Source organism: Cibotium barometz, chromosome 1 (assembly GCF_041138505.1).
Source record: "Cibotium barometz isolate CiBa-2024 chromosome 1, ASM4113850v1, whole genome shotgun sequence".
Taxonomy (NCBI): domain Eukaryota; kingdom Viridiplantae; phylum Streptophyta; class Polypodiopsida; order Cyatheales; family Cibotiaceae; genus Cibotium; species Cibotium barometz.
In genome coordinates, this window is record NC_141046.1 from 38,707,204 (window position 1) to 38,717,240 (window position 10,037).

The following is a 10,037-nucleotide window of genomic DNA, read 5'->3' on the forward strand; positions in this document are numbered from 1 at the left end:
CCTTTATGAAGATTAGAAGTTCCCCACTCAGTTGGAAAGAAGTGCTTTTAGCGGAATGTCATCACTTGGACCCCTTAACGCGGCAGTCTGTCAGAATTCTGCTGCTATGGCATGTCTGGAAACAAAGGAATGAAGCCCTCTATGAAATTAATACTAATCACAATTTCTTTCTTTTTCTTGACAGTGTCCGCAAGTTTATCAATCAAATCCAATCTACTGGTGTTCCTATTGAAGTGGAGCACTGGCAGGATCTTCCATGGAGGAAGTGGAAAAAAGTGCTCAGTTCCTCTCTCTCCAAAAAGAAGGAAATTATGCTTCAAGGCTTGGATTTCGAATGCTACAGAAGGCTACAATACTCTGCTCATCACATTCAGGCCGCGGAAGGTTTTTGAGGATGTCCTCAAGTTGATCAACCAAATCCAATCAAATGGTGTTCTGAATGAAGTGTACCGCTGGCAGGATCTTCCATGGAGGAAGTGGAAAAAAGTGCTCAGTTCTTCTCTCTCCAAAAAGAAGGAAATTATGTGTCAAGGCTTGGATTTTGTATGCCACAGAAGGCTTCAATATTCTGTTCATCAAGGTTTGGGAGGGGTACATTAAACCCTCTCGGTGGACTATGGCTACTATTTCAGTCGTTGCATCATGTTCAGTCTTAGTCTGCTTTTGAAGGGTTACTGTTCAAGTTTCTCATTTGCAATTGCCCTCAGTTTTTTGGGCCCTCGGTCTCTATATTTCCCAGTTTTAAGTGCTGTAGCTAATCCCATTTTCTAGCGTTTTAGCAGTTCTCAGGTCCCGCCATGGACCTTCCTCATGGGGAGTTGTAATCTCACCTTTTTTTAATATATTCTACTGTTTTTACCCAAAAAAATACTCAAATTTGATGATTTCGGGTACTTTCATCATTAATAGTAAAATTGTTTGGAAAAAGGTAATGAAATTGAAGATTTTAATATTAATTGATGCTGATGAGTGGGTTATGCAACTATTTTTGTGGAAGCTACTGAAGCGCAGGGCAATAATTTTAACTATCTCATGTTAATGACCCTATTTAAGAGGGTGGAACGTGAGACGAGGCTCTAAGCAGTCTCAATTCAAGTTCAGTTAACGGTTTACTGTCAACGTACGGGTTTACACTAACTAAGCGGCCTGCAGCCTCCACTCCTCCTGGTTGAACGTACTCTAATAAGAGGTAATCTGGAAAGTGCTCTTTGGGCGTCCAGGCACATGGTCTGAATCCAGTTTGAAGCAACGTCCCCACTTTTGCTGCATCTCCATCACAGCTCGACTTTTTAACTTCCAGCTCAGGTCCTCCACGTGAAGAGTAGCTGACATGGCACAAAAACATCCTTCAACAGCCGGCAAATAACTTTTTCCTGTATCTCCATCACAGCGTGTGTTGAGTGTATATAATTGTAACAACGTCAACCTCTCTCTCACAAAGGGACACAGGAGAAAATTTACACAGGAGTGGGGCAGCTACACCTAGGACCAGTGTCTATCCAGACACAAGAAAGAGACATATTGGCCTTGTATCACCCACCACAAACGTCTTTACTGTACATCTCTGTTCCAGAAGAAAGCAATGGAGTTCACACTGAAAATGATACGGGAGTCTCCCTGCACCTTTTGAAGTTTATCATTGTGCATGGCTAGGCTTTGGTGAGTAGCTATATGGGGGAAGTAGCTCGATAGAGAAGCTGCAGGAAAGGGTGGTGTGTCAGCACACTTTCCGGGCCTCCACTAATGAGAGCTGCGACAAGGCATGGGACCAGTCCCTTAACACCATAGCAAGGCATGGGACCAGCCCCTTAACACCATAGCTTATGTTTACTTGCTTGCTACTCCAAAGCTAAGGCGTTTAAGGTTTACCCCCTTGTAAATTGATTATTGCCTGTGTGTGCGCGACACCCACCGACTCCCACCTATCGTGAACCCGTCTCCTTGTCACCCCTGCATTCCGCTTTTCGTACAGTCCACGTGGTGATGCTGATGTGGTAGCCTCCCAATCGACCAATCCAAGTCCAACAGAATGTCATGCATGGTATGTATATGAGTCCAGCATGCATCCTAATCAACCAATACGAGTGCAGCACGCCTCTCAATCCACCAATGCGAGTCCAGCAGAATGCCAAGTTTTACTCGCCATGTTAGCTTCAAACCACGTGGAGGCGAGGCACCATAACTCCTGGTCGGCCAATACCGGTCCAGCGAAATGCCAAGGTGTAATTACGATGCCATGTCAGCAGGAAAGCACGTGGAGGCGAGGCTGAGGTGGCAATAAGCCCCCCACCCCCACCATTAAGGCTCACATTGACTAATTCCAATAATGATAAACAACCACAGATATTTCAAATTTCGATGAAGACAAACCAGCTTAGCTCTCGCCAAGGCCTAAGGGTCCATGATTCGTAATCCCACCACTATATAATGAGCACCTCAGAGCCTCCACTTTGGCCCAATAGCGTCTGTTTAATTTGCTTCAACCTGTCATCTAGTAGAGAAGCATGATGGGCAAGCACGATCCATGCCCCTTGCTAGAATCGTCTGCAGCTTCTAATGAGACCTTTGCTTGCAGTATTGCAGAAGCTAGCTCATGTGTGACCTTGAAGGACTTGACGGAGAGAGTGGCAGCCTTTGCAAGCGAGAGGAACTGGGAGAAATTCCACAGCCCACGAAACCTTTTGCTAGCCATGGTAAGATTGTCTCCTAATTAATATAGCCTGCTCTCTAATATGATACTCTGACTTCTTTTTCTCTTTCTTTCTTTTTTGCATCATTAAGGTGGGAGAGGTCGGAGAATTGTCAGAGATCTTCCAATGGAGAGGTGAGGTTCCCAAGGGCTTACCTGGGTGGGACTGTGAGGACAAAGAGCATCTGGGCGAAGAGCTCTCAGACGTTCTCCTGTACCTCGTGCGCCTGGCGGACATCTGTAGTGTGAATCTAGGCCAAGCTGCCCTTCGCAAGCTAGAGAAGAACGCCTTAAAATACCCGGTCGAACGAAGCATAGAACCTTCTCTTGCAAACAATGGAGTAAACGTCAAGAAGAAGGGGCTGGCAGATTCTTATAGTGGCCAAAATACTTAACCATGAAGCGAACGTAGTTAAAAATAACTCCCAAAACTCTCTCTGACACACACACACACACACACACACACACACAAACACACACTCTCTCACTCTCTCTCTCTCTCTCACACACACACAGACACCGAGCTACTCACCCATCACCTTTAAGTGTAGTATTTCGTAGTTCAATAACTAATTTGGCTTGATAATTGTAAATAGTTCACAACTAAACTTACTCTTGAACTACATGAGGACATATTTTGTAATATGTTTGAAAATATGGGCACATGGTTTAGAGTGCCAACTTTGCAAAAAAAAAAAAAGAGCATGGCACCATGCTATAATATTAAGTGTAAACTCTCAATGGGTCATAGAGTGCCAACTTTGTAAAAAAAAAGAGCATGGTAACCATGTTAACATGCTATAATATAAGTGGTGAGTGTAAACTCTCAATGGGTCATTGCCAACTTTGTAAAAAAAAAGAGCATGGTAACCATGTTAACATGCTATAATATAAGTGGTGAGTGTAAACTCTCAATGGGTCATAGTGGTTAAGAAATGCATTAAGAGTTACTGGAAGAATCAATACAGTGATTCTTATTTTTTCACGTTACTCATTCAGTACATTGATTCTTATTTGAATGAGTTTATTTTTTTACGTTACTTATTCAAATGCTTTGCATTGATAGAATCTACATGTAAAACTAAAGTTTTAATGTGGAATACAAGGCATATAACTTTTAGTGGAAAAGAACTATTTTAGTATTTATGTGATGTTCAAAACAATATTATTCAAATGATTTACAAACTTGCATTCTTATAATCTCTTTTCAAATAGGATTCTCTATGGGCTTCATGCTCATCACAAGAAAAAACACATGATTAGTACCATTGATCAATGTAAATTTGTATTATAAATTCATAAAAGATAGCTACTTATGTATGCCTTGAACACTTACAGAAACTTTCGATGGGAGCTTATTTGAGCTTAAGAAAATATTATATTAAGAGGATTTCTTCCAAATTAATTAGCAAATTGGGTGATGCATCATCATAATTCAAAGCTATACTCAACACAAGAAGCACATTTAAAAAACAAGGTAGGCATATCATATACATTTCTAATGTTTAAAGAACCCATTACTTAGTTCATCATTGGCCAATGAGAGCCAAATTTAGATCTAATGTAATTATGTTTGGAAAAAGAAGAACCTTAGGACATTTTTTAAAAACCAAATTTAAACACCTGCATGTATTTAAAAAGTGTACCCAAGATATACAATGCTATACCTACCAACTTTGGATACCATTTGAGTATTCCTCACTTTTATACTAATCATTTTTTAAGAGAAAAAAATATCAAAGGACTAGTATATATCAACGCTTCTTAGGAACCGACGATTACTTAAAGAGTTCACTGAATATAAAACCTATGACATGTGATCAAGGAGTACTTTCTAAGTCCCCCTAAGATCTTTGAATTGTGAACATTCAAAATGCCCCTTATTCTATCCAAAATAACATTTCCTTTTTTAAAAAAAATCCATTTTGAAGAAACTTCGTGTAGATATTTTCCTATATGTTCACATAAAAAAGAAGTTTATTTAAAAATCCCTTCTAATGAACTCACATAATATACTTACATATTTTTGATTCACATTCCCAAGGCGAACTAAAAGTGGAAACATTTTATAAAATCATTAGTGGCTTATGAACTTGAAGAATTAAAAAGGTACTAGTGATCAATTTTGTTCACTTGTTGAAAAAAAGGGACATGTTCATGTGGGGGTCCCTCCCACAACTTAATTCATATTGTAAGGAATTTGGTAGCAATGTGAGCATGCCAAACTATATAAATAAAAAATTCAAGGTAAAAAATAAGTGAGTAAAAAAGAGTTTATACTCCATATATGATCAAAGCCCAAATGGGTATACACATTACAAAGGTATTACCAGGGTGACAAGGCATGGAAAAAAGAGAAGTATTAGCTAGGCTCATCAAAAAATTGATAGTGAGCTCTATTTGGCGCTATGCCATCTTTTTATCATCCACTACATTCTCCAATGGCTCATCATTTACATGGATATAACTCTCCAATGGATCATCTCTTCTTACAACGATATCCTCATCACTTTATAAGAAAATCAAATTAATTGGAATTTAATCCCAAAATAAAGTTATAAGGGTAACTAAATAAAGTGAGAATTTCCTTGCAAACTACCCATGTGCATGTACTCATTGGTGGAAATGCACCTCCTTTGAATATACATGCACCATCTTGCTATATACTTTAATTAAAAGTGCGTTCACTATGTGCATGTAGGTGTACCATTGTTCATTGAACCAAAAATTATGCCTCCACATGACATGAAAATTTGAGAGGTAAGGGCTGATCTAAGATGGCCTTTGTTGGTAGTGTCACCTCTTTGTTGTGGCCACTTATTGGTGACCTTTATGCCATTAGTTTCTTGTCTTCATCACAACAATTGTGATGTTTTATGACCATTTTTAATAGTTCCTCCTGGTTATTCCCTCACTTTCAATAGTTGTAATGCTTCTTTATATGATCCTTTATCTAGTCAACCATTTAGCATTTATTGTTAGGAGCTTTGTACCACTTGAAAAAATTACCTCATGAACCTATCAACAAACGTAAGCATGACATAGGCCTTGAGAAAATCAAACACATAAACCGCAACATAAACAATAATCAGAAAATTAAAGATCACCACCTACACAAGATTAGGTTGAATCTCTCCCTCATCCATGTAGCTCCCTTCACGAGACATAAGTATTTCGATCATGTATTAAAAAAATAGCCCTTGGCATTAAAAATATTGTCTCGTACAAAATTGGGCTTACACTTTTTCAAAAATAGAGTTGTTCACACATAAAGTGTGCATAAGTGTATAGAACTAATAAACCTAGTTCACATGCACTAGTACAAATAGCATCACCCGGGTGCAAGAAGGCAGATAAAATAATATGTACAAATAAGGTGCATGGCTAAATAATTATGGGCAGTCATACCACAATTAAAAATACCATCGGGTATCCAGTGTCCCGTGTATACTATGGCCACATCATTACAGCACACACATGGTCAACATCACCTATGCCTCTCTTTCACCTAGGTGGGATTATTTTGCCACTCTCACTTTAAAGCAGTGGCCATGCACTTTGAAGGCGTCCAATGTTTTGTAAGTTATCCCTTGCATCCTTTGTATCTCTTTTACCAATTAAATGGTCCCAAATATTTGTTGCCATATTCTTGAAGATATGCATGGGATCTAAGAGATGTATGATCTTCATGTCACACCAATATGGAAGTCGAAAGAAGATTGGTGTCTAGACATCCCATTTAGTGGTGGATTGGGAGTGCTTCTCCATGCCTCAAACCAATCTCTACCTCTCATCACAAGTGGTGAGACATCATGTGGCACATACTTGGGATGTGAAGGAGGGAGAAATTGAAGATGTTTTTCATACACCACCTTCTTAAGTGAAGAGGGTATTTTCGAAATAGTGATGGTCCGCAAATCGGACATGCATGACGTTCAGAGGTTGCCAAACCTATTTTAAAATTGAGATGATTGAGATAGAGATATAAACTTAAAGTTTAAAGACTAAACTCTTATGCATATATGGTTTAAGTAGGTACGTGAGCACTCCGAAAACCTCGGATAGTCATGCATTATCCAAAGCAAAACTCCTTTCACCTCCACCTCATGCCTATTTATCGGCCTTGAAACATCATGTACTTTGATACCTCGCCATAGTGTCTCAAGCTCCTCAATCAAAGGCTTGAGGTACACATCCATGTTTGCCACCTTATACTTGCATTTTACAAGGATAGCAAGCATGATGTGACCTTTCTTGATTGCCACCCATGGAGGGAGGCTGTAATTCACCAATACAATAGGCCAAGTAGACCATGATGTGGACTGAGTGTGGACTTAAAGTTAACACCATCCATGATGTGGACTTAAAGCCAAATGGGTTAACACCATCCATGCCTAACCCAAGACGTAAGTGACAAGGCTCATATTTAAACTCTGGCCATTGATGCTCCACATGTTGCCATGTCGGTGAATCAACTACGATCCTCATGATGCCATCGATCGAGTGATGAGTAGCATGCCATGTTATGAGTTCTGCAATCCCCTTACATTTAAACATGTGTTGGATGTGAGGAATGATAGGGAACTTTATCTCCTTGCAAATCATCCCTATAGCGGCTCTCCCCACATTGTAGACATTGTGTTGCATCTTTATTAACCCCTCTAAATAGCATGCAATCATTGCGACATGCATGTATTTTTGTGTAATTCATACCTGGCATATAGAGAGCATTTTACGGCACCCAGCTCGTGAGTTCCGTAATAGATTTTGAGGGGAAAGAATCTTCTTGAGAAGCCTACAAAAGAGGGTAAGAAATCATATGTCAAAATATCAGCAAGGAGAGTATATAGAACATGAAATATTTTCAATAGAATGAGGCGGTCTTACCGAATAAGACTTGTGACACTTGCATCACTCCATTTACGAGTTCATAGCTCCAAGTTTCCCTGCAATGTGGAGTATGAACATCCATCTCATACAAAGTTGTGCTTGCCTCTCTATGCAAGGTTTCCTCCTCTTGTGACCTTAGAGCTTGCTCACTATCATCTATGACCTCCCGTCCAAAGAGGTCATTCACCATGTCATCCCCATGATGTGATTCTCTTCCTCCTCATGTGGCAATGGTGGAGGCGCCTCATTCATTGGTTGGGGAAGATGAGTCTCAGCCATGCTTTCCATATGAAGCCTTTCCACCTTCCGCACTCTACTCGATGTCACCGAATGGTGTAGCATGTTACCTAGAACTCTCCTATGGTTCTATTCCATGTCATCATCCGCACTTGGTCATGCCACTACCTCATGAAGTCCATCTGTTCGTACATGCTCAATTGTTATACGACGTTGTCGTATATACTGGCCCTTGTATATATTGATCACACACACATCAATGAATTTTAGTGATAAATATTATAAAGTTTCCATTTATGCTTAAATTAGAATGTTTTTTAAGCATATCTCTCTCTCCCCCAAAGAATGATCATTCCTATGACCTATTCTATATTCAAATGATCACTGTCAAACATCTTTAACCTGGCCAAAATTGATTTAGGGTTCATACAAAACACACAACAACATTCAGTACTGCAAACAGAAGTTTACCCAGGTTTTTGCTGCTAGACAGTGACCCAGCAACGAAATTTTGTTGCTCACCAACAAAGCTAGTAGCAAAATTTCGCTACTCAGGCGACTTGCGAAACTGTGACTCCCACATAGATTGCCACCAAGACGGGTGTCAATACATACCTACTTCCCCTATCCTACACATGCACAGCCAGAGCCCAAGTTTTCCTCCCACCTCAACTCATCTCTTAAGGGTGTTGGATCAATCAAGTCTCCCTCTCCAAGGTAAGCACTTTCTTGCTTTCTTCATGGTTTCATGGTTTCATGTCTTCTTCCAAGCTTTCATGGAAATCTTGGACATAGTTTTATGTGAGCTTCTCTCCCTTTCCCTCTCTCCTTTTCTCCCTTCCCCTCTCTTTCTTCTCCCTTTCCCTAACCCTAGCCTAATGCATAGAGCTCTGATAGAGAGCTTTGATGGGGAGAGCTCTCCACCATCAAAGCTTTCTATTAGGCATTCTATGCATTATGCTAGGGTTTAGGCTTAACATAAACTAGTTTCTCCATTCACTTATGCATTAAGAGTAGGGTTTAGGGTACTCACCTCTTTTTTCTCTTGTTCTTCTTGCTTACTAATGTGGTAATGATGACTAACTTTTTTATTTATTATGTTTCTTTTTTTGTAGGATTATTCAAGTGAGCAAGGTTTTGGGCATAGACTCTCACATGGTAAGCCCTCTTTCTTCATTTGTGCTTCTTGTCTTTGTGTTTTTGCACCCTTGGGTGCCGGCGATCAGGGTTAGGTCGATAGGCTTCCAATAGGCTTCTTTATGCATAGCCCTCTTATGCATAAGGCTTATGCATAACCTTATGCATAGGCCTTATGCACAATAGGGCTTATTCATAGCCTTAAGCAAAGGGCTTATGCATAACCTTGTGCATAGTCTATGCAAAAGGTATGCATAAGCCCTATGCATAGCCCTCTTATGCAATAGGGCTTATGCATAGCCTTATGTATAGGGCTTATGCATAGGTTATGCATAAGCCCTATGCATAGCCCTCTTATGTAATAGGGCTACGCTATGCATACGGCTTATGCATAGCCGTAGGCATAGCCCTCTTATGCAATAGGGCTACGCTATGCATACGGCTTATACATAGCCGTAGGCATAGCCCTCTTATGCAATAGGGCTATAAACTAATGAACTAATAAACTAATGTTTTGATTTATTATGATAATCTTTTGTAGGTCTATTCAAGCGAACAACCACCAAGGGCATAGGCCACGCAAAAACCCATACGGATTCGGCTAGTAGTGGTAAGCCCTCTTTGTTTATGATTCTTCTCTTTGTATTTTTGCACCCTTGGGTTCTGAGGATTAGGTTTAGGTCAAGAGCCTATAGGCCTTATGCATAGGCCGTATGCATAGGCTGCATGCATAGGTCGTATGCATAGGCTGTGCATACATAGGCCTATGCATACTGATCTTGGGTTCCGGGGACTAGGTTTAGGTCAAGAGCCTGTAGGCCTTATGCATAGGCCGTATGCATAGGCTGCATGCATAGGCCTATCCATACGACGTCCGCATAGAACAATGTTGTGAGCAAAATAGGTAATGCATAGAACAATGTTGCAAGCAAAATAGGTAACTAACAAGGGTTACCTAAAAAGATTCCCTCCCAAAATGTGTGAAATCTCAAAAATGGGTTTAAAACATAGTTTTTTGAAAACACATCTAGAATTCCATGTATAATTTAAAAATTACATGAATTTTGCTATTTTTTTCAAGATT

The 10,037-nt window shown here is 40.0% G+C and overlaps 1 long non-coding RNA gene across 1 annotated transcript; it reads left to right on the plus strand.

The window, feature by feature from the left end:
* Positions 1-2,593: 2,593 nt before the first annotated feature.
* Positions 2,594-9,563, plus strand: LOC147641969 (uncharacterized). The gene is made up of 4 exons (XR_015265981.1): positions 2,594-2,693; positions 2,782-2,824; positions 8,932-8,974; positions 9,495-9,563. It is a non-coding gene; the product is annotated as an uncharacterized LOC147641969 (long non-coding RNA).
* The last annotated feature ends 474 nt before the right edge of the window (positions 9,564-10,037 follow it).